The 26,203-nt window shown below is 36.1% G+C and overlaps 1 long non-coding RNA gene across 1 annotated transcript in view; it reads left to right on the forward strand.

Moving 5' to 3' along the window:
* The window catches only part of LOC137228072 (uncharacterized), a 66,003-nt gene that overhangs the window by 25,100 nt on the left and 14,700 nt on the right, over nt 1–26,203 (forward strand). Inside the window, exon 2 of the long non-coding RNA XR_010945131.1 lies at nt 24,454–24,671. This is a non-coding gene — a long non-coding RNA (uncharacterized lncRNA). The remainder of the gene's footprint in view (nt 1–24,453; nt 24,672–26,203) is intronic.

Raw genomic sequence — 26,203 nt, forward strand, 5'->3', positions numbered from 1 at the left:
CCGCTTTGCCCTCTGCACCCCTGTTGCTGTGCTCTCCTCCGCGGCTCTGAAGCTCCCCACTCCGCCTCCTGCAGTCTCTGCCCGCGGAGGGGATTCCTATTGTGTGGAAACCTTTCCTCCTTCACAGCTCCCTCCCACTGGTGCAGGTCCCGTCCCTATTCTTTTGTCTCTGTTTTTTCTTTTTTTCTTTTGCCCTACCCAGGTACGTGGGGGAGTTTCTTGCCTTTTGGGAAGTCTGAGGTCTTCTGCCAGCATTCAGTAGGTGTTCTGTAGGAGTTGCTCCACATGTAGATGTATTTCTGGTGTATCTGTGGGGAGGGAGGTGATCTCTGCGTTTTACTCTTCCGCCATCTTCCCCTCCACCTTCTGAAACTCTTTCAGAAATGTGCTTTAGTATGCATTCTTCTGCCACTTTCCTCCTTTTTCTTCAGATTCCAGGTGTGATAATCCTATTCTGTATGTTATTCATTTCCTCTGCTGTATGGTATTCTAATGTAGGCATATCCATAGATTATCAACTGTCAGGTTATTTATTTACTTATATGTTTATTTTTTATCATATAAAGAGGGATGCCATAAGCTTTCTTGTACAAAATAGCCGAAAATATCCCTCTGCAATAAATGTATCTATTGTCAGTTATTTTATTTTGTTTCAATTAAGCATAGAATTTGAGAGAGTATGGAGGGGCTGGGGAAAGTGTGTTAAGGCAATGGAGGGAACATACAGGTGAATGCTAACTATCATAACAGACAGAAGTCATGCCTGTTCTATACATGTCTCTATGGACACATCCCAGAAAGTTTCTCTGGGGTGTTTATTTAAGGATGAGCAGGGTAAAAGGAATATTTATTATCTGTTGCTTGTAACACTACAGGGAAAGAAGAGTACAGCCATTTTAGAAAAGGACATAGGGAACAGCATAAGCAAGTGGGCTTGAGAGGCCCAGTAAAACAAAGTGCCTAAAGGCTTGGGCTTCTGAGACAATAACCAGAGACCCACAGGAGTAAAAGATTAGCTCTCACTCTGTTGCACGGATGTATGTACATAGTTTCCAAAGGAAAAAAGTGGGAGTATAAATCCACCACACAGCAGAATTATTGAACTCCCAGTTCCCTGAAAGATATAGATGAAGGCCTGACACACATTCCTAAGGTATTTTTGAAAGAAGCAGACCCCCACCAGATGAAAATTGCTGACTGCAAGCACGTAGACCCCAGATCAGTTGAAACCAGAAGATTGATGATACTTGAAACTTCACCTTGATGCCAACCAATCTGAGAATTGAGCACAACTGATCAAGTACCATGTGGCCCCCTTCATCACCCTTCCTTTAAACCCCTTCCCTGAAAGTCCTCAGGGAGTTGGCACTCTTTTATGCCTTCTTCCTTGTGCACAAGCTATCCCTCTAATAAAAATTTTGCTTGCCTAAGAATCTTGTGGGGGCAATATTCTTTTCTATGGTATTGCTGTCCAAGAATCTGAAGAGGACCTGGAAACACTGTTCACTTAATGGCTTAAAACCACACAAATTTATTATGTCACAGTTTCTTTGGCTCATAAGTCTGGACACAGTTTAGCTGGGCCATATGCAAGACTACAATTAAGGTGCTGGCCAGGGCAGATGTCTTGTCTGAAGGCTCAAATTGGGAAAAGATTAAATTCCAAGCTCACATAGTTTTTGTTGCTAGAATTCACTTCCTTATGGCTATTGGACTAAAGAATTCAATTTCTTCCTGGCTGTTTGCCAAAGGTTGTCCTCAGCTGCTTGCCACTATTGACCTATCAACAAGGTTGCTGAATTCATCAAAGTCTCTTCATAAGACTGAGGTCACAATCCTATGTAATGGTCATGAAAGTAATATCACATCACACTTGCAATGTTATCTAGGTTAAAAACAAGATGTAGGTTCCCCTTCCACTCAAAGGGAGGGAACCACACATGTTTGTGAACAACATGAGGCAGGGATCATGGAGACTACCTAAGAATCTGTCTGCCACAAGGGTTTTTCTTTTCTTTTTCTTTTTTGTTGTTGTTTTTATCAGTTTCCAGCAATGTATAATGTTTTGCTTTGTTCAACATCTCAAAATTTAGAATTGTCAGAATTTGCCAAATTGTTGGGTAGGCAATGCCACCTCATTTTAATTTTAAAAATTAGAAATGCAGTGAGGCTCGTTTATGTGCCTTTTTGATAAATTGCCAACTTCTGTCTTCCACTTCGTGTTATATTTGTTTGAGTGTCTTTCTCATTGATATTAGAAATTCTTTATATTTTCTGAGTATTCTTTGTGGCATCTGGAACATTGTAAATACTTTCTGCCAGTCTGAAACTCATATCATCATTTTGTTGTTTTCTTTAGGGAAGCCCTTTTGCCTTTCTCTGGAAAGATGTGGAAGAGTTCAATTATCCCCTCCTTTTGGGCTTTATTTTCAGACAATATTCATGATGAAATTCTCATATATTTTACCAAATGACTGAAATATTTGTGTTTTTTTTTAAGTCTTTAATTCCTCTGGGATTACTTTATTGTAAAGTGTAAAGTATAGATCATAGTGTTTCCATGTGGATATCTGTTTGGTCTACTTCTGTTAAAATATTCATCTTTCTAAATTGCTCTGCTATACAACCTCTCTCAATTTTTTCTTTTCAATTTCATTAGGTTATTTATCTCTACCTTGCCAATACAAAACTGTTTTAATTTATTTTTATCATAAATTTTAATATCCAGTAATGTTTCTTTATATAATTACTGTATGAGTGTTTCTTGTGGGTTTTTGGGGTGGGGGGAGGGGAGATTTGTTCTATGATAAGTCTTCTGTCAGAGTATAAAAATCCTCAGGAAATCTCAGTGTATGAAGATCCTCAGGAAATAGTCTAGGTTTTTGCTGGAATCACACTGATAATTTGGGTAGAATGGACTTTTTGAAAATGATTTTTGACTCTTCATATTGATACTTTTAGTATGAATCTCAATTTATTTAATTTCTTTTTCTCTTTTATGAAAAAATTCACCTTTAAAATGGTGAGACGGTGGTATCCATCAGCCTGGGTAAATTAAATTTTTTACAGTAGTAACTTGTGACTATAAAATATGTTCTATCTTTGGTCAGTTTGACCCCAAGTTCATAGTATTTCAAGTTGCTATTAAACAATTTATTATTATTTAATAATTATTTATTAGTATTATTTTAAATTAATACTAATTTATTAGTAGCATTTTAAATTAAACAGTACTTTATTTTTATCAGTTACCTAATTACCAAGTACCCTAATACTATGATTTAAATTATGTCTTCTCTCATCACTGACGTGTGTTCCCTCTGTAAACAAACAAATATGTGACTAAATGCTAAGTATGTTTCTGAGGCCTCCATTTTTTTCCCTATGGGATATTTTGTCTCTTACTGCACCTATACCATGCTGTCTTAAATGATACTAACTTTCTGACCTTGATTGGTAGTAAGGTACATCCTCCTAGTGTATTTTTTTCCTCTTTGGTTATATTATGAGTTTTCTTGTATTCATATTCTTTCTTTCAAATAAACATGAAAATCTGTTTGTCAGTGTCCACATTCAACTTGTTGGATATTTTAAGAGAAAAGGCATTGACTATATAGATCAAATTGAGATGTGAGATGCTTCATACATGGATTCATCTTACTCATGAACATGGACCTGATATCCATTTAGTTATTCACATTGACAGGTTGAAAGGACACTTTTAGGGCATCTATATTCATCTAAAGATATTTGCCTGTAATTTTATTTTTTTGATAGTGTCTTAGTCTGACTTTGGTATCAGGGTGATGACTTTAGGAATGTTCCCTCCTCTTCAACCTTTCAGAAGACTTTGAGAAAGATTGGTATAAGTTCTTCTTTGTGTGTTTGGTAGTATTCCCCAGTGAAGCCATCAGGTCCTGGAGCTTTGTTTTCTGGGAGTTTTCTTATTACAGATTCTATTTCACTTCTAGAGAACAGTCTGTTCAAATTATATATTTCTTCTTGATTCAGTTTTAGTGGGCTCTACATTTCTAGAAACTTGTCCATTTCTTCTAGGTTGTCCAATTTGTTGGGTTATAATTGTTCATAGTATTTGCTTATACTTTTGTTTTTTGTTTTTGTAATTTCTGCAAGATCAGTTGTTATTTCTCCTCCTTCATTTCTTATGTTGATTATTTTGGTCCTCTTCTTCTTAGTGAATCTGCCTAGAGGTTTGTTTATTTTGTTTATCTTTTCTAAAAAACAATTCTTAGTTTTATTGATTCTTCTATTTTTTTTTAATCTCTATTTTGTTTATTTACTTTCTGATCGTTTTTATTTCCTTCCTTCTGCTGACTGTAGTTTTGTTTGTTCTTTTTTTTTCTCATTCTTTCAGGTGGTAGGTTAGATTGTTTATTTGAGAGTTTTCCTGTTTTGTTTTGTTTTTTTCCCCAGGAAGGCCTGTATTGCTCTGAATTTCCCTTGTAGGACTGCATCCCATAGATTTTGTATGGTTGTGTTTTCATTGTTATTTGTCTCAAGATATTTTAAAATTTCCTCTTTGGTTTCATCATTGACCCATTTGTTTTTTAGTAGCATGTTGTTTAGTCTCCACGTAATCATTTTGTTTTCTCGTTTCTCTTTTTGTGTTTGATTTCTACTTTCATGCTGTTGTGGTCAGAAAAGATGCTTGAAATAATTTCTAGCCTCTTAAATTTTTTGAGGCTTATTTTGTGTCCTAGTATGTGGTCTATCTTAGAGAGTGTTCCATGTGCATTTGAAAAGGTGTATTCTGGTTTTGGGGGATGTAGTGTCCTGAAAATATCAATGAAATCTAACTGTTCTATTGTGTCATTTGTGATCTCTGTTGCCTTATTGATTTTCTTTCTGGAAGAGCTGTCCATTGATGTCAGCAGGGTGTTAAAGGCTCCTACTATTATTGTATTCCCATTAGTTTCTCCCTTTATGTCTGTTAGTATTTGTTATATGTATTTAGGTCCTCCTATATTGAATGCATATATGTTAACGAGTGTAATATCCTCTTCTTGTATTGATCCTTTTATCATCATATATTGTCCTTCTTTATCTTTCTTTATGACCTTTGTTTTAAAGTCTATTTTGTCTGACATGAGTGCTGCTATCCCCTGCTTTCTTGTCATTTTCATATGCATAAAATATCTTTTTCTGTCTCCTCACTTTCAATCTCTGTGTGTCCTTCATCTTAAAGTGAGTCTCTTGGACCACATTGTAGGCTATTGTTTTATTATCTAATCTCCCACTGTATGTTTTTTTTGATTGGTGCATTCTGTGACATTTAAGGTAATTATTGATAGTTGTGTATTTATTATTTAAACCTTGTTTTCCAGTTGATTTTGTATTTCTTCTTTGTTCCTTTATTTTTCTCTTTGTTTTTCCTTTTGTGGTTTGATGGTTTTCTTCTGTATAATGCCTGAGTTGTTTTCTTTTTGTTTTTTTGTGAATTTATTGTATGTTTTTGATTTGTGGTAACCCTGGTTTTCAAGTATTTTAACCCATTTCTCTAGCTACTTGTTTTAAACTGGTAGTCGTATAAATTCAAAAACATACTAAAAACAATCTTTTTCTTACTCCCCTCTCCCACATTTTATGATTTTGATGTCCTCTTTTACATCTTCATGTTTATGCTTTCACTGTTCATTGAGGTTATTATCACTTTCACAAATTGTTTTTGATTTTTAAAAATTTACATACTGACTTATATAAGTGGTTTACTTTCCTATTGTTATGTTTTCTTTCCTGTAGATTCTTGCTTCTCTTCTATTTAGATAAGACATTTCAATATTTCTTTTATATAGGTTTAGTATTGCTGTATTCTTTTAGTTTTTTCTTATCTGAGAAATTCTTTCTCTCCTTATATTCTGAATGATAATCTTGCTGAGTAAAGTATGCTAGGTTTCAAGGTTTTCCCTTTCAGGACTTTGAATATAACTTTCCCCTTTCTTCTGGCCTGCAATGTTCCTGTAGAGAAATCAGGTGATAGTCATATGGGGATTCCCTCGTGACTAACTCTTCATTTTTCTCTTGCTGCTTTTAGAATTTTCTCTTTAACTTTTTCCGTTTATAATATGGCTTGGTTAAATATAACTTAACCCAATCTGTTTGGGTTCATCTTGTTGTACCTTCTGGGTTCCTGTACCTCAATATATTTCCTTCTTTAGGTTTGGGAAGTTTTCAGCCATAACTTCTTCAAATACACTTTCAATCACCTTTTCTCTGTCTTCTCCTTCTGTGATCCCTATTATGTGTAGATAGGCATGCTTTATATTATCCCATAAATCTCGTATGTTGCTTTCTTTTTTTATTTGTTTTTCTGTCTGCTGTTCTGATTGGGTAATTTCAATTTTTCTATCTTCCAGATCCCTTATTCATTCTTCTGCATTATTTAGTTTGCTATTTATTGCCTTTAACTCAGTTTCATCTCAGCAAATATTTTCTATTTTCGATTGGCTCCTCTTTATAATTTCTAGTTCCTTGTTACAGCCATTTGTACTTCTATTGATAACCTTTCTTAATTCCTCAGTATTTTTATTAGCTCCTTTTTGAACTTGGGGTCTAGTAGTCTATAGAGGTCAGTTTTATTGTTTGTTCTTTCAGGGGAATTCTCTTCTTTTAATTGGGACTGTTTCCCCTGCTTCTTCATTTTACTTATATTTCTCCAACTCTATAACTTTAGGGGAAATAGTTATCTACTGTGATCTTCAAGGGCTGTTTTTATGTGGGAGCATACCTGTGTAGCCTGTGTGAGTCTAATATTTTGGTGCGAGGGCTTTTTTTATTACTGATGGCTGCCACGTCTTTCCTCAGTGTGTGCTGACCATTATCCCCTTGATAGGGAGTGTGACCAGTGTTGTGGTGACCACAGCCTACACTGGATGTTGAGCATGGCCTCCTCTTTGCTCTTTGGCTGTCACAGCCCTGTCTGGGGCAGGGTCTGCTCCTCAGTTGTTGGATTAGAAGCATCCAGATCTGGTTTTAATCTGTAATTTGAGGTAGGTGGGACTGGAACACTCCCACTGGGAGAGGAGCCACTGAGTATTCCTCCACAGGGGCTCTCCACCACAAAGTGAACTCTGTGGTGTCACCTGTCACCCATTGCATGCACTCACAAAGTACATTGTGGTTGGCACTGCCCTCAGCCTTGGGAATGCTTGCAATTGGCCCAGATGTCTCTTAGGCACTGAGTTCACAAAGCCACTGGCACAGATTCACTGAAGTTCAGCACCCAGGCCTGCCATAGTCATGCACCTGGACCTGGGGTGGGAACTATGCGGATCAGCTCAGACCCCAGCCCCACCTTTGCATGCACATACCCACAAAGTTTGCCACTGCTAACACTGGACCCAACCCAGCCATTGAATCACCAGTAATCTGCTTGAATGTCCCACAGGTGCTGCACTTACAAAGCCACTAGCAGTATCCATCAAATTGTCACAGCCACCAGGAATTGGCTCAGATTTCAGTCCCCCTCTGCATGTGGGTAACCCGCCAGTGCTTGCTTGCTCTCAGAGCTCATAGAGGCAGAGCCTTGCCCACTGTGAGCATGCTGAGAAGGAGGCTTCTATGGTGTGGCCCCACCCCTCCCCTCACTAATTAACAATGAGGCTTCTATTGTGGACACAGGCTCCATTCTTTGCACACACCTGGTTGCAGCCAGGACCACACTCCAGTCCCTTCAAGCTGTCTCCATGCATCCAACCTCAGTCCTCTCCCCAAGTCTGTGGGCTGAAGCCTGAATTTCATCACCCAGTCCTTGTGCACACCAGCAGACATGCATCTGATGCTGGGACATGAAGTGAGGTGACCAGGGCCTCTGCGCTGGTCTCTCTCTGTTCTGCTGCTGCACTCTCCTCTGAGCCTCTGAAGTTCCCTATCTGTCCTGGCTGATCTCTGAGACAGTGAAGGGGGTTTCCAGGGTGAGGGAACCTTTCCTCTTTCATGGCTCCCTCCTAAGGGAGCAGATCTCATACCAATTCCTTTTCTTCCTTTCATTCTACAAAGTTATATGGTGATCTTTCTTGCAGCTTTAGTTGTATGAGATCTGTCAATGTGCAGTAGGTATTCTGTGAAGGTTATTCCATGTGTAGAGGTATTTTTGATGTATTTGTGGGAGGAGATGAGCTCCACATCCTTCTATTCTGCCATCTTGATCTCCACCTCCCATGGCATTAACTTTTAAAGAAAGTTTGTCTCTAATTTATCCATTGGAATTCAATGCAGCTATCTTATATATAACATCTTTTTAAAGTCACTATTTTCATTGAGTGTGTGGGAACTGATCTAATAGCTATGATACTCATCTTTTACACAGTATGAAAAGTTCTGATTATTATGTGGGGAAGAAGTGAGCCAGCACAATTTTTCAAAAATTAACTGGGCTATCCCCACTCTGTTTGTGGGTCCTGATTGATGTCTCTACAATTGCTTAGAAAATATGAACATCTTAGAAAATTACTCTCTTTCGATATCTGTATCTCTGAGCAACAACTTTGATCATAAAAAGATGGACCATCTTTTATGATGTTCAGAAACAAAAAGGCTTTGGGGAGAAAGATACTGTTCTTAAGGCCTTGAGGGTCAAATCCATATCCAGAGGAGATCCCTAGTGACAGAGCCCTCTGAGTAGTCCTGTAGAAGTCAATGTTCACTGATCTTTTTTGTTTTTATCACAAGATATGAGCTGTTACAGGAAACAAACAAAATAGAACCAAGACAGAGGAATACAGGGTTGGAAAGGTAATGCCCAATCCTACAGGTACTGTTTGTGCCATGGATACAGCTATAACTGAAACCTGTTCTTGATCATTATTATTAGGTGAGCTAAAGCCAGGTTTGAATTGTGTCCTTGTCATTTACATCCTAAAGAGTCCTGACTATGTTCACTGAATGTGTTTATTCTCTGAAAATTCAAGGACATTTATATGATGACCTGTTACTTACATTTTCAATAATATAAATTTCAGTTTCAAGAAAAGGAAACAAACTCTAAAAGTTTTCTTTCTCTTAAAAATTATTCCAAGATTAAAGAAATAAAAAAAACTAAACAAAATAAGTACATTGGATTTATATCTAGTCTAGTCTATATACCATCTAGTCCAGTATTAGACTAACAAACATAGTCTCCAGAGTAGAAAAATAATTGCTTTTTGCCCACTGAATAAGTTATCAGTATTACTGATGGCTTACATGTTTTCACAATTTTCTCCAAATAGATTGGCTCGGTCTTCTGCTACAGGTTACTACTATATGTTTATTTTTGAAATCCCTGTCTTATTTTATTCATTCTGTTTCAGTTATAAAAAGGCAATTATTGTCTTACCATGAATTTTGCTACATTTAATCTATAAACCTATTATCTAACATCTTTCACGAAATAAGTTGGCTTTTCTCCCACTTCCCCCCCATCTCAAAATAATCTTTTGGAGATCATAGGTCAGATAGTCTTAATGCTGAAAGGATTATAAGAACAATTGCTTTATTCTACATTCATCTTTGTGAATACAAAAGCCTAAATCTCTAAAGCACTTTGTGTGTATGTTTAACATTATGTTCCTGGTTTATTATTATTATTTCATTGTTAGCTCTGAAATTCAAACTTAACAAAGTATCGAATTGAAGAGTATTACACAGAAAACTATGATTAAAATAGTATTTATATTTTAAAAATAAAAAGTATTTATTTTAATTGTATTTCTTTACTTTATTTTGCAGATCAGTACACATTTTATTTCTTTTGAAATGAATGTACTTATCAATTCAAGGGAAATAACTCTCAAATTAGTTACTATCCATGTATACATCTTTTGGTGAGCTTAAGTTGAAAATTTTGTACTGAATTTCAAAGGATTGTGTTTTTATCTAGGGGTGCAGATATCTCTTTGAAACAGTGATTTCATTTTTTTGGATAGATGCACCAGAAGTGTGATTGCTGCATATGGTAGTTCCATTTTTAATTTCTTGAGGAAACTCAATACTGTTTTCCATAGAGGCTGTACTAGTTTGCATTTCCACCAACAGTATACAGGAGTTCCCTTTTCTACACATCCTCACCAGCATTTGTTATCTCTTGTCTTTTTGATAATAAACATCCTAAAATGTATGAGGTCATATCACACTGTGGTTTTGATCACATTTCCCTGATGATTAGTGATGTTGAGCACCTTTTCATGTAGCTGTTGGCCATTTGTATATCTTCTTTGGAAAATATATATTCAGGTCCTTTGCCCATATTTTAATTGGGTTGTTTGTTTTGTTGTTATTGAGTCATGTGCATTCCATGTATATTTTAGGTATTAACTTCTTATTGGATATGTGGTTTGCAAATATTTTCTCCCATTCCATAGGTTGCCTTTTCATTTTGTTAATGATTTTCTTTGCTGTGCAGAAGCATTTTTGTTTGATGCTTGTTTATTTTTCCTTTTTGTTGTCTTTCTTTTGTTGTCAAATCCAAATAATCATTGTCAAAACGATTGTCATAAAATTTACCCCCTATGTTTTCTTCTAGGAGTTTTCCAGTTTCAGGTCATATATTCAGATCTTTAATCCATTTTGAGTTGATTTTTTTATGGTGGAAGATAGACGTCCAGTTTCATTCTTTTGCAATTGCTGTCCAGTTTTCCCAACACCGTATATTGAAGAGACTATCCTATTTCCTTTGTATATTCTTGGCTACTTTATCAAAAATTAATTGACCATATATTATATTATATTTCTGGGATATCTATTCTGTTACATTCATGTATATGTCTATTTTTATGCCAATGCAATACTCTTTTGATTACTATGGCTTTATAATATAGATTGAATCAGGAAGTATGATGCCTCCAGCTTCATTCTTTCTCAAGTTTGCTTTGGCTATTTGAGATCTTTTTTGGTTCCATACAAATTTTAGGATTATTTGTTATATTTCTATAAAAAATGCCATTGGAACTTTGGTAGTGATTGCATTGAATCTGTAGATCACTTTGGGTAATATGGACATTTTAACAATATTAATTCTTCCAATCTAAGAACAGGGATTAACTTTCCCATTTATTTATGTCTTTTTCAGTTTCCCTTCAATGTCCTATAGTTTTCAGCATATATTTTGCCTCCTTGGTTAAAATTATTCCTAAGAATTTTACTATTTTTGATGTTATTGTAAATGAGATTGTTTTCTTAATTTCTCTTTCTGTTATTAATTTATTAATATGCAATTAATTTTTTGTATATTGATTTGTCATCCTGCAAATTTACTGAATTCATTTATTAGTTTTAACAGTGTTTTGGTGGAGTCTTTTGGGTTTTCTATATGTAATATATTGTCTGCAAATAGGAACAATTTTACTTCTTTCTGATTTGTATGGCTTTTCTTTTCTTTTCTTGTTTAATTACGTTGGCTAGGACTTTCAGTGTTATGCTGCATAAAAGTAGTGAGAGTGGGCATCCTTGCCTTGTTCTTGATATTAGAGAAAAAGCTTTTAGCTTTTCACCATTGAGTATGATGTTAGCTGTGATTTTGTCATATATGACTTTATTATGTTGAGGTACATTCCTCTATACCCAGTTTTTTTTTAGAGTTAATCATGAAAGAATGTTGAATTTTGTCAAATAATTTCTCTGCATCTATTGAGATGGTCTCATGATTTTTATCCTTCCTTTTGTTAATGTGTATATCTCATTGATTGATTTGCAGATATTGAACTATCCTTGAATTCCTGGACTAAATTTCACTTGATCATTATTCATGATCCTTTGAATGTACTGTTGAATACAATTTGCTAAATTTTGATGTTTTTTACATCAAGTTTATCAGAAATATTATCCTATAATTTTCTTTTCTTATAATTCCTTGTCTGACTTTGGTGTTAGGGTAATGGTGCTCTCATAAAATGAATGTGTTAAAATGGAAGTGTTCCCTCCACTTTTGCTTTTTGGAAGTGTTTGAGAAGGATTGGTATTACTTCTTAAATGTTTGATAGAATTCATCAGTGAAGCCATCTAGTCCTGAACTTTTCTTATTGGGAGATTTTTGATTACCAGTTCAATCTCCTTATTAGTAATTCATGTGTTCAAATTTTTCTATTTCTTTATGATTCAGTCTTGGAGAGTTGTATGTGTCTAGCAATTTATCCATTTCTTTTAGGTTGTCAAATTTGTTGGTGTATAATTGCTCATAGTAGTCTCTTATGATCCTTTGTATTTGATTGATATCAGTTGTAATGTCTCCTCTGTCATTTATAGTGTTATTTATTCATATCTTCTATCTCTCTCTCTCTCTCCCCCTCTCTTGTTTTCTTTTAGTTAGTCTAGCTAAAGTTTTGTCTCTCTTGCTTGTCTTTTCAAAAAAACCAATTCTTAGTTATAATGATCTTGTCTATTTTCTTCTTAGTTTTGTTCCATTTATTTCTGATTTAATCTTTGTTATTCCTTTCTTCTACTAACTTTGGACCTAGTTTGTTCTTCTTCTAGGTCCTTAAAGTATAAAGTCAGGTCATTTAACTGAGATTTTGTTTCTCTTACTGTAGGTTTCTTAATGTACCAACTTCCCTCTTACAATTTCTTTCATTGCATCACATAAGTTTTGATATGTTGTGTTTTTATTCTCATTGCCTCAAGATATAGTTTGATTTTTCTTTTGTTTTTTTCTTTGACCCATTGTTTGTTCAAGAGCAAATTGTTTAATCTTCACATATTTATGAGTTTTCCAGTTTTCTTCTTATAACTAATTTCTAATTTCATACCATCTTTTCACAGATGCCTTTGTTTGGTTCTTTATAAGAACCCCCAAATCTTGAGATTCCCCACTTAATATTTCTTTCATGATATTAATATAAAATAAATGCATTAAATAATTAGATTATTGGCAGAGACATTAGATTATCATTCACTAATTTTACTAACTCGGTAAATATTTATTAAAGCTGGCATAAGCCAGAAATTGGGCAAGTTGTTGAGAATTCAAAGTTGAAGACAGAGCTCTTGGCCTAGTGTAGTTCTCATTTTAGTGATGATTATATATGTAGTTCTCATTTTAGTGATGATTATTTAGTGATGATCATATTTAGTGATGATTATATTTAGTGATGATTATATCAGAATGTCTGGTTTCCCTCTCTTCAGTATTCTGGCTGTTATACTGATGATTGTTTTCTTTTACAGAGAAGCTACACTGGATCCCTGTTATAACATTATTTATTGACCATGAATAATGAGTATTGATTAATTAGTCAATTAATTTCTCTACAATTAATTTTGTAAAGCAAGGTTTACTATTAGCAAAATTGAAGCCCACTAAATGGAGATTGGTTACTAGAATGTCAAAAGGACTTATCATTTTTCCTCATAATAAGTGATACAATTCCATGTGTAATGGAAACTATTATGATGACTATTACATAACTTTTTATTGTTTTTAATGCTACTTAAAAACATAGTGCAACAAAATGTAATTGTGTTGGCACCTCTACTTTCTGGTTACTCCTTGTAGTTTCCTGATTGTCTCCAACTATGCTTTTGACTCCTTTAAACTGTGGATGATCTGCTTAGATTCTCTCTTTCCACTCTGTCCTTCTTGATTACATATCTACTGTAATCTAATATGTCCATTCCCTACCTTGCCAGCTCAGTTACTTCTTATTTTACTTTTTATAGCAATTATCTTTATCTGAAATTATCTTGTTTGTACATTTAACTTATTTTCTGTCTTCCACACTAAAATATAAGCTCCATTAGAGGGTCCTTGTCTGTCTTTTTCATTACTATATCTCCAGCACATAATAGATGCTCAAAAACTATTGGTTGAGTGAGTGAATTGAGGAACGAATGAGTCAGAAAAGAATTTTCTCTGAAGGATACAGATAGAAAATACAGATCATGGCTTCAGGATACTCACTATCCAGTTGAGGACACAAGATGTCTACATATGAAAGTGTGACTAGGGTGTGATTTTCATAACTGACAGGGGACTGCTGTGGACGATCAGGGGAGAGAGCCATCACTGGACATGGGCCTAATCAGAAACAGCTTCATAGAGTACATATAACTTGCTTCTCATGGAGACTTCTCCCACAAAGCTTCCTGAAATCTGGGATCTATAAATGAGGGGTTATTTCTGCTTGAGAGACCAAGTAGGACTGTACAGAGGAAATGTTCTCTATGACCCTACCCTACCAACCTCTAAAAGTGCAGTCCAATTCCTCACATCTAACTCTTGCCTGAGGGCTTTTGAGTTTGCTGCCTCATTGACCTGGAGTGTTCTTCCCATAGATAAAAGAGTTGACCCTTTATCTTCTAAATCTCACCCTAGATTACACTCTCTGAGAATACAGGTTATATGAAAATTTCTTGTCTGTGTTTTAAAAATCTTTATAACTAGAATGGAAGTTCCATGGAACACTGATCATCTGTGTCTTGTGCTTTGCATTATACCTGATACCCAACACAGTGCTGGGAACTGTGTTTTTAATAAATGAATGAATAAATGATTTCAAAGAATGGACTTTGGAAAAAGTGGTGCAGGCAGGAGGAGATTAATGTTACAAAGATGAGGACATACCAGGAGATTAGAGGGCAGAAGTCGAAGCTTATAGATAAGAAACAACTTGAGTAGACTGCAATATAAGGAACAAGAAGTTTAAAATTAATTTAATAATTTGTTTGCAATTCCATTTGGAATACATATGACTTTGACTCTTAATTTTTAACATTGCTTTTCTCACATTTTGTAAAAATTTTATAACATGTAACAAAAATTGGTTGCTTTAATTAATACATACGAAATTAACATTGGCATATAAGTTAAATAATATAGTTTAAGTAATGGTATAATATATTTAAATTTTCATTGCTTATTTCATGAACTTTGCAAGAAAATATGTTGATGTATAATTCAAACTATTAATGGCAGTATCAAGAGACAAACCTTATCTTCCATTTGATGTTCTATAGCTCCCACTGTTCAGTAGTCTACTGAGATAGATTACATATATATTTCTATACTTAAATAAGGATATATCTTACACCTATATAAGAATATATTTTAGTTTGGCAGAAATTTTTCCTTAAAGCTGTACCATAAATATCTTGTAATTGTATCTGATTATCCTCTAACATATTCTTTATTACTGATCTGTTACTGATCTTTATTCACCAGCACACAAAAAGATATTTGTACATTTGCCAAATTTGATATCATAAAGCCTGACTATAATATTGCTCTGTGATTACACCACACATCACACTGGGTTATAGGAAATCTTTCTGATAATTTTTATGTCAACTCTCCAAGGATGGGATGAAATCCAAAGCACACCTGCTATGATGCAAATACGCATAAGTGGTCACTCATTGCTAGTGATAAGCCACCATAAAGAAGTAATATTTCTTTTAAATTAAAAAGCCACCCAAATTAATGTAACTTTTAGTACTAAAACTTATCATCAAAAGAAGGCATACAGATAACATATAGAACATAAAAAAGTCTAGCCAAATTAACAATCCAAAAATGTAAAGTAAAATGAAACAAAGATACTATCTTCCATAAAATAAATTAATATGTAGAAAATTAATAAAAGTTAAAACCCAGTGTTAGAAATGGCTTGAGGTAATGTCCATTTTACCCTTTCAGAGGGAATGTGACAAATTTTAGGAAGTCAGTTTGACAAGATTATCAAATGTTTAAAATAGTACATAATTTCATTAAGAACTTGTACTTGGTGATTTATCACTGAGGAAAAAATCTTGACATCACAAAAAGCATGAATATTTTATATAGTCATGCATACAATAGTGAAAAAGTATAAACAGCCTACAAGTCCATAGTCCACACAATGAAATGCCTCAATGCCATTAAAAATATCTTGAAGTATGTTTAATAATATATAAAACTGACCATTTATTGAGTGTACAAAATATATATATATGCATAGAAAGTTTTTTCTGTTTATCCTGAATTTCTAAATTATGTATTATATGCATGGATTATTTTATAATCAGAAAAAGTAGACTACTATTATTTAAATTTAGAGCATCGTTCATGTACCTCAAATAGTCCAAAAAATACAGTGTATCTAAATTTAGATCAAAATTTCATAAAGTAAGTTTCAGAAAACTTTTGTTAATGCACAGTATTGGGATTCTCACTGCATTTGTTCATTTGAATTATATTAATCATTCCTGGATTTATGCAGGACTTGGTTTGTGTGACTCATGGATTTTATATAAACAATTTATGGTAAAAACTTAATATTTTGACCCAAGGGAAAAAGTTATTTTCTGGTATCAAAATTGTTCTTTGTTTGCAAATTTTAAAACTATAAAATGTAGTTTTTGTAGTGCATAAAAATTTCACCATTTATTTCAAATAGAAAATAAAACATTTAATATACATGCACTTAATATCAATTTTAAACTCTTAAAAGTGGGAAAAAATTATGACCCAGGAAAAAATTGGGACAGTATTAGCTTAAAAATAAAATTGCTCATTCATATTAAATAGGCTAATTAATTAATTCATATTAATTAGGCTGCTTTTAAACAAACCTATATTTGACTTGATGAAAATATATCTTATATGATATTGTCAGGGGACAAAATTTTCCACCCCAGGGAGATCTTCAAGATGGCAGAGGAGTAAGACGTGGAGATCACCTTCCTCCCCACAAATACATCAAAAATACATCTACATGTGGAACAACTCCTACAGAACACCTACTGAACGCTGGCAGAAGACCTCAGACTTCCCAAAAGGCAAGAAACTCCCCACATACCTGGGTAGGGCAGAAGAAAAAAGACAACAGAGACAAAAGAATAAGGATGGGACCTGCACCTCTGGGAAGGATCTGTGAAGGAAGAAAAGTTTACACACACTAGGGAGCCCCTTCACTGGCAGGGACAGGGGGTGGGCTGGGGGGAAGCCTTGGAGCCATGGAGGAGAGTGCAGCAACAGGGGTGCAGAGGACAAAGCAGAGAGATTCCTGCACAGAGGAGCAGTGCCAACCATTGCTCACCAACCTGAGAAGCTTGTCTGCTCACGCGCTGGGGCAGGTGGGGACTGGGAGCTGAGGCTCAGGCTTCAGAGGTCAGATCCCAGGAAGAGGACTGAGGTTGGCTGAGTGAAGACAGCCTGAAGGGGGCTAATGCACCACAGCTAGCCAGGAGGGAGTCTGGGAAAAAGTCTGGACCTGCCGAAGAGGCAAGAGACCGTTATTTCAGGGTGTGCGAGGAGCAGGGATTCCTTCCCTGTGTATCCACAGAAGGCAGAGCACCATCTAAGTGAGCTCCAGAGATGGGCGTGAGGCAGGGCTATCAGCTCAGATCCCAGAGATGGACATGAAAGGCTAACGCTGCTGCTGCCACCACCACTGCAACCAAGAATCCTGTGAGCGAGCACAGGTCACTACCCACACCCCCCTGGGAGCCTGTGCAGCATGTCACTGCCAGGGTCCCAAGATCCAGGGACAACATCCCCAGGAAAACACACGGCACGCCTCAGGCTCTTACAATGTCGTGTTGGCCTCTGCTGCTGCAGGCTCACCCCACATTCCAATTATGACTACCGTACCCCTCCCTCTCTCCAGCCTGAGTGAGCAAGAGAGCCCTAATCAGCTGCTGCTTTAACCCTCTCCTGTCTGGGCGAGGAACAGGTGCCTGAGGGCAACCTACATGCAGAGGTGAGGCCAAAACCAAAGCTAAATCCAGGAACTGGGTGAACAAAGAAGAGAAATGGAAATTCCTCCATGCAGCCTCAGGAGAAGCAATTAAATACCCACAGTCAAATTGACGGACCTGTATCTATGGAATACCTGAATAGACAATGAATGTTCCCAAAATTGAGGCAGTGGATTTTGGGAACAACTGTAGACTTGGGGTTTGCATTCTGTGACTGATTTGTTTCTGATTTTTACGTATAACTTAGCTTAGTTTTTAGTCCTTGTTATCACTGGTGGATTTGTTTATTGGCTTTGTTGCTCTCTTTTTTAATTTTCTTAATTTTTATTCTATTATTATGGTTTTTTTCTTCTGACCCATGTGGCTGGCAGGGTCTTGGTGCTTTGGCCAGGTGTCAGGCCTGAGCCTATGAGGTTGGAGAGCTTAGTTCAGGACATTGGACCACCAGAGACCTCCCAGACCCATGTAATATCATTTGGCAAGAGCTCTTGCAGAGGTCTCTGTCTCAACACTAAGACCCAGAACCACCCAATGGCCAGCAAGCTCCAGTGCTGGACGCCCCATGTCAAACAACTAGCAAGACCGGAACACAACCCCACCCATTAGAAGAGAGTCTGCCTAAAGTCATACTAAGTTCACAGACACCCCAAAACACACCACCGGATATGGCCCTTCCCACCAGAAAGACAAGATCCAGCCCCACCACCAGAACACAGGCACAAGTTCCCTCCACCAGGAAGCATACACAAACCACTCAACCAACCTCACCCACTGGGGACAGACACCAAAAACAACAGGAAATACGAACCTGCAGCCTGCAGAAAGGAGACCCCGAACACAGTAAGTTAAACAAAATGAGAAGACAGAGAAATATGCAGCAGATGAAGGACTAAGGTAAAAACCCACAAGACCAAACAAATGAAGAGTAAATAGGCAGTCTACCTGAAAAAGAATCCAGAATAATGATAGTAAAGATGATCCAAAATCTTGGAAATAGAATGGAGAAAATAAAAGAAATGTTTAACAAGGACTTAGAAGAGCTAAAGAGCAAACAAACAATGATGAACAACACAATAAATGAGATTAAAAATTCTCTAGAAGGGGGCTTCCCTGGTGGCGCAGTGGTTGAGAGTCCACCTGCCAATGCAGGAGACACGGGTTCGTGCCCCAGTCCAGGAAGATCCCACATGCCGCAGAGCGGCTGGGCCTGTGAGTCATGGCTGCTGAGCCTGTGTGTCCGGAGCCTGTGCTCCGCAACGGGAGAGACCACAACAGTGAGAGGCCCATGTACTGCAAAAAAAATTAAAAAAAACAGAAAAACAGACTATAGTGGTAGCTCTAACTTCTTTTCAGTTCAAACCTCTGAACTTCCAATTCCCCTTTTTGCTCCACCCTCTGGCACCTCAGTATTGTAAAGGAAAAAAATGCTGCCTGCCATATCTGTAAACAAAGGATATTGCAGCCATCAAGACACAATATTACAGGCTCACCCCACTGGTGCACTCTGAGGAGACTCAGGATGAGAAAGCACAGGATACTGGCCCCAGGTAGCTGAAGTGCATATCAAAGGAATAATTTCAGTGAGCCCAGACTCTTACATCTTCTCATACATAGGAAGGTGCTAAATTCCTTAACTTGAGATGTCTGGCTTTCTTTAATTAACAGTAATCTTTTGATGTTCCAACTACCTGGTCTTTGTTGCAAAAACTCCTATGTATCCTGGCTCCTCGCTTACCTCTTCAGAGTGGTCCCTTAGAGTGGTCTGAGAGTCCTGTCTCCTGGGCTTGAAGTCTGCAGAAAGTCTGTCGAATAAAATATAACTCAACTTTTAGGTTGTGTATTTTTTTTCAGACAACAGTTTTGACATAGATACCAACTCCACGTAATGACAGAGTTATTGTTAATAATCCTTGAGAGCAGGCATTTGCATTCTTGTTTCTTGGTGCTCTTTGAATGGTATTTTACTGTGAAGTTGCTTAAGCCATTTCACTACTAATCCTGAGTCAACTTGGTGGTGTGTTCTGAGTCCTGATGTTACAGGTTACAGGTCCAGTGGACCTACTCTGGGATCCTTAGCCCGTGTGGCGACCCTTTGTCTTGGCCACTGCGTTCTTTTTCTGCTCAGATTTGCACAACCAATAATGAAACTGGTGCTGAGTCTGGAACAGCACAAGTTTTATTCAACGACCAAAGAATGGAGAAGTGAGAATTTAGTTTGCAAATCAACTCTCAACTCAATTCGGGCAGAAACACCATATATATTGGAGGGTTGAGGTAAAAGGGAGGAAATTGAAAAGAGAGGGAGGAATATTGATGACTTATCCAAGAAGAGGGGTATGGTTTGGACCCAGAACTGATGCAACGCTCTTTCTCTGTCCTTATATGGACATTTCCAGCTGTCGTCATGGCAACTGCACTGGTGGGTATGTCATTTAACATGCTAACGCATTATATTGAGTGTATAATGAGGCTCAAGGTCTACTGGAATTAAAATCTTCCACCATCTTGGTCCTAGTTCTAACCAGTTCTTGTTTTTCTCTTTGCAGCTTCCTCCTGAAACTTAGATAAGAGAAATTGCTTTCCATTCAAGGGAGGGATAGGGGAATGATTCTGGGGCAACAGCCTTGGTAACACTGAGTCATGTTGTTGTGGACACATTACTATATGCTTTTCTCAATAATAAAAGTGTACACCCAAAGAGTAAATTTTGTTGTATGAAAAAGGAGTTAAATTTGCCAACTTATTGACTTGTATTTCTTTTGTTCAAGAGGTAGATTGCGTTTGAGAACAAAGATTTACCTGTGTTGGCTCAGGCACTCCTCAGCCATGTGAGGATTACATACTCAGATTCATCAGTTCAGTCTGATAAATTGTACTTATATACTGTAATGATACATTTAGCTGATGAAATCTTTTTCTCACACTTGTTGTGTTAAGCTTTTACACCGAATGGGAATTTTTTTTTTTTTTGCAATACGCGGGCCTATCACTGTTGTGGTCTCTCCCGTTGTGGAGCACAGGCTCCGGATGCACAGCCTCAGTGGCCATGGCTCACAGGCCCAGCCACTCCACGGCATGTGGGATCTTCCCAGACCGGGGCACGAACCCGTGTCCCCTGCATCGGCAGGCGGACTCTCAACCACTGCACCACCAGGGAAGCCCCTGAATGGGATTTTTTAAAACCTCAAATATTGCTTACATACCACTATCCAAAATTACCATTAGTTAATTTATGGCAAAATTATACATCTTTAGACAAAAATAATCTTCCGTTTTGCTTTATTTTTTATCTCTAGGTGTAGTTTTTCCTGATTTTATTCTTCTTTTTCTTATTTTAATATTTCAAATTCTGTAGTGTTACTGGAACCATTTTTCAGAGTTAAAAGCTTCTTTGATATTTACAGTAATTATGTTAAATTTAGGTTTATTAACTATTAATATACTGAGAAAAATGGCTTTTCCTCTATTGATAATAAAAATGAGAGCCTATTAACACTGGTATTTTTATTACCTCAGTTTATTACTTCTCTTGGATAACTGGATCAATATTCTACAAAAAAAATACTTTTGTGGGGGTAGTAATAATCCATTTGTCTTCCTAATAAGTGTCTTGAAGCTCTTCACGCTGCACACCAAACTAGTTAACATATATAAAACAATTCTTTCTGATGCGAATTTTGGACAAAAATACCTATAATTATGTAAGACCTTAAATATCATTTTGATAATAAAACAAAGCTCACCTTGTCACAAACTAGATTACATTTTTCCTGGCACATTACAGTATGAAATATATACTATACTGTGCAAACTAAAAAATATCACTTGCATCCAGTTCTACAAGAATGAAGTCACTAGCCACTGTACTTGCTGACCTTTAACACACCCTGAAAGTAGTTCGGGGTTGAGATCAGGAATTAGGCACTCTTTGCTTTGGAAAAAAACTGACAGAACAGGTCTTCAGATAATTAGATATTTTCAGGGGAAAATGTTACAAGCCCAATTTCTTGCATCTTCTCATACCTAGAAAAAACACTAAAATCATTAATGGAGACATTTGCTCCTAGTGACTAGCAGCAACCTCCTACTGAGTTGTATGATTGATTGCATGCACCCCCTTCACCAAAACCATATATATACTGACCTTCCCCCACCTCTTCAGAGCAGTTCTTAAGATCTATCTAAGAGGCTATCATTCTTTTTTCAGTCAACAGCTGTAATATATATGATAGCCATAAAAACCCAAGGACACTTTAGGGAAATTAAATAAAACTTGGCATGTCGAATAATTAAAAAGAGTAATATCCATGAAAAACATTATTTAAATATTTCTTATGATTTTAAAAATTATTTTAATAATAGATTGACATGTATCTTCAGTTTTGGGGGAAAAAGGACATATGTTTATTTTGTCCTTCAGCATTCACAGGCAAATTCTATATATATTATGTATCATAAACCCAAAAGTTGGTAAATGATCCAATCATTATCTTCATGAAGCTTCATAATTAGAAACCTGAGTGGCAGAGGAGAGTTGGAGATGCTGACAGGAAAGATGTAGTTATAGAGGAAATCACCCAATCCAAGGGCATGCAGACCTGGCTGACATGGCTGTTTGGGCTTCAGTAAATTTCAGTTTTGATGGGGTCTTTGAGGAGTCATGATATGTAGAAGATTGAAACTGGTCTACATTCAGCAGCAACATATGTAGAATATACATTTATTGAAGAAAGTAATAGAAATATATTAAAACATATAGATTTATAATTTAAAGTAAAAATTATTAGGCAGTAAGCCTACAGGCATTTTTGTAACTTTTTTCTCATTTACTTTAATATAGATAAAAATAGAAGAAATTACAGAATTATAGAATTATTTGTCACAACACTATTACATATATTAGTAACATTTTATCATATTAAATTTTAAAGAGAAAAAAGGATTGTTACTCCATATGTTTAGAATCCTCAATTTGCAATTTTTAAGGGATTACCTTCTTTGGTACTACTTCTTCAGTACTTTGAATTTGTGGTGCTGGGGCTTAGGACAGGTCACTCCAAAACATGCCAAAGTGGCATCTTGATTATTTTGAAGTAAAGTTATTTAAGAAATGGCCAAGGCAAGAGAGCCCCTTGACCCTCCTCTTTGTCTCCCTGAAAGCAGGAAATAAATCTTCCATGAAGGACATCCTTATCACCAGAGATAGAGAATTTTGGGCTGAGAAGAATGTACAAATCAACCTTATCGCTTCTCTACTAATTTACTACCCTAAGCACAACTCTGTTTAGATTCTTCACTAATTAAGCACCCACAGCCTAAATTTCTTTGTTCTGTCAATTCTTCACAAATGTATTGTTTCTTTGTCTAAAAAGTATAAAATCTGCCTGCTCTGGTCACTTCTTAGCCCCATCTTTATGAGAACTTTGTGCAAACAAATTAAATTGTGTTTTTCTCCTGTTAATCTGTTTTGTGTCAATTTAATTATTAGACCAGCCAAAATAACTAAAGAAGTTTAAGGGTGAAATGTTTCCTGCCTCGACAGTAGCACAATAGAACTAGTATTTTGAAACCAATTTGCTCTTTACTTCATATTTTATAAACAGTTAGTATTTGCAATTAAGACTATTCAAAAACTGTAAGGATATTCATATTTTACCCATAAAAGCCTTGGATTTACTGATTTGGAAGTTTTTTACTTCATTTAAATTTGATTATTTTTTCTATTTTACTTAACAAATTTTTTCCCACCGCATTTCTTACGTTTTTGTTTTTAAACATTTTTTTGGAGTATAATTGTTTTACAATGGTGTGTTAGTTTCTGCTTTATAACAAAGTGAATGCTATACATATACATATATCCCCATATCTCTTCCCTCTTGTGTCTCCCTCCCTCCCACCCTCCCTATCCCACCCCTCTTGGTGGTCACAAAGCACCGAGCTGATCTCCCTGTGCTATGCGGCTGCTTCCCACTAGCTATCTATTTTACATTTGGTAGTGTATATATGTCCAAGCCACTCTCTCACTTTGTCCCAGCTTACACTTCCCCCTCCCCATGTCCTCAAGTCCATTCTCTAGTAGGTCTGAGTCTTTATTCCCGTCTTGCCGTTAGGTTCTTCATGACCATTTTTTTTTTTTTTTTTAGATTCCATATATATGTGTTAGCATACGGTATTTGCTTTTCTCTTTCTGACTTACTTCACTCTGTATGACAGACTCTCGGTCCATCCACCTCGCTACAAATAACTCAATTTCATTTCATTTTATGGCTAATATTCCATTGTATATATGTGCCACATCTGCTTTATCCATTCATCTGTCAATGGACACTTAGGTTGCTTCCATGTCCTGGCTATTGTAAATAGAGCTGCAGTGAACACTGTCCCACCACATTATTTGAAAGTGTTAAAATCTGTCTTACTAGATTTGTATAGTTTAGATATAAGGTATTTAGAGAACATTTATTCATTTATTTGTTTATGAATATTTATAATAATGAGTATTTATTAAACATGTACATAATAGACTTTATACAAGTTACTGGAAATATGCCCTTGTATATGTATTGTTTATACTCTACCTGGAAACACAGTATCAACATATGTGGTGGCTGTCACAGTGAAAGAGATACTATTCTCAAATTTAATAGAATTTGTTCTATTTCAATATTATAAAATAACTAAAATGTGGTGCTAGAACCAGGGCAACTTCATATGTACTGTGATTTTAAGTTCACAGTAAGACTTTGACTCTCTCACCCTCACCCAAACACTTTTCTTCTTTGTTTTAAGATTACAACTGCTATTTCTGTTCAAGCTGGTTGACTAACTCCCCACTCCCACCACTTCACAGAATCCTATTGAAATAGCAGCAACTAAGAACAAAGGGGAACACAGTGTTACAAATACTGCAGGGATGGAGAGACATGACTAGCATACAGGATATTCACTTCACAAGCAGTTTTGGAAGAAAAGTCACAGATGAGCTCATTTTGCTTTAAAAACCACAGGTAAGAGCCCCCTCAGGAAATTGTTGCAGTGTCTAGGTACCTATCTTTGACAGGGATGAAAGGGCTCTGAGCTCAGAGTGGGCAGGTATCAGAAAGAGCGACTTTTTTCCCCAGCATGGCTTCACTTATTGGTACCTCAATGAGAATAGTAGCACAAGACAATTTTTAAAAAAAATTCTGTTAGCATTGTCTCCAAGAACAAGTTGCAAGAGTTTCAAACCTTCACTGAGTCTTCTATTGACATTTAGCTTGATATTGACAAACATACCTGAGTACAATGATGTGTTAATATTGAAAGAGTGCACCAAATAATGACATGTCTACTGCAGGAAATTGTGGGGTAATGCAGACAGTCTGTGCTGGATCAACCATTATCTATGCCTAGTATTATGACAAAAAGTGACTGATTTAGGCATTATAAATTGAAGTACTCCTCTGGCTGAACTTGTTCTTTGCACATATTCCTTCATTGTGACAAGCACTGATAAACAAAGGTGCTGTTTTCAATACAGACTGTTGATTATTGACTTCAGATACACCAGTGTTTAAGATGGCTCCCTGAAGTTATTCTGCCTGGCATCTAGGATCCCTTCTCAATATGCCAGTTGTGAGAATGATCAGTGGTTCTGCACCCCAGGCATATTGATCTGATGTTTAATTTTATCAAATATTTTTTTGAAACCTCCTCTCTGCTTTTTAGTCTAGTCACTACATCTAATCAAATTATGTGGTCAATGAGAGTCTATTTTTCTTATCTCTCCCAGAACTGTTTTACATTATCCCAAGTAAATAACATCTTCCTGTGGGTTTTCTTATATGTGAAAATAAAGTTTATAAAATTGGCAAACTACCTTTAGAATTTTATTTCAACAACAATTAAAATATTATGCATTTCTATAAAAATGCACATCATTGCATTGATGTCTTCCATTCATTTTTGTAAGAGGCTATTAACCAAAATTTCAGAAATGAGGACATGTTTGAAATAAAAAAAGTATTTATTTTGGGGGTTGTTAGGACTGCAGCCTAAGAGACACAGAATCAAGAAGCACTTGAATTGTATTCTGCTGGACTACAATATGCGGGAGGTTTATAAAGGCAAAAACCACAAGGTTACAGTTAGTTACATGAATTGTTTATCAAGAATTATAATTGGAGCTAGCAAGAAGTAAGGGTACTTGTTAATCAGGGTTGGTTGGGGTCCATTATGGTTGCATAGTTACAAGGAGAGACACAAATTTGCAGTTAGCAGACATTTTTAAAAAGGCTGGTGTTCTTGGGTTAGGAATAGTTCACAGAAGGTTTAACTTCTCAGTGGTGTAGGGACATGTCTGAAACCAGATTCTCAATGGCTATTTGACTCCATTTTTGTGTGCCTGAATGATGATTCCTCCATTATAATTTCAATTTTGTCACAAAGGCTATTGTCAAAATCATATATAAGTACCATTTCTTTATTCCTAGAAAGTGTTTACATTTCAGAAGCACTTTCTTGTGTTTTTCTCAGATATTCCCATGAAGAAATTTGGAAA

This window comes from Pseudorca crassidens, chromosome 7 (assembly GCF_039906515.1).
Source record: "Pseudorca crassidens isolate mPseCra1 chromosome 7, mPseCra1.hap1, whole genome shotgun sequence".
Classification (NCBI taxonomy): domain Eukaryota; kingdom Metazoa; phylum Chordata; class Mammalia; order Artiodactyla; family Delphinidae; genus Pseudorca; species Pseudorca crassidens.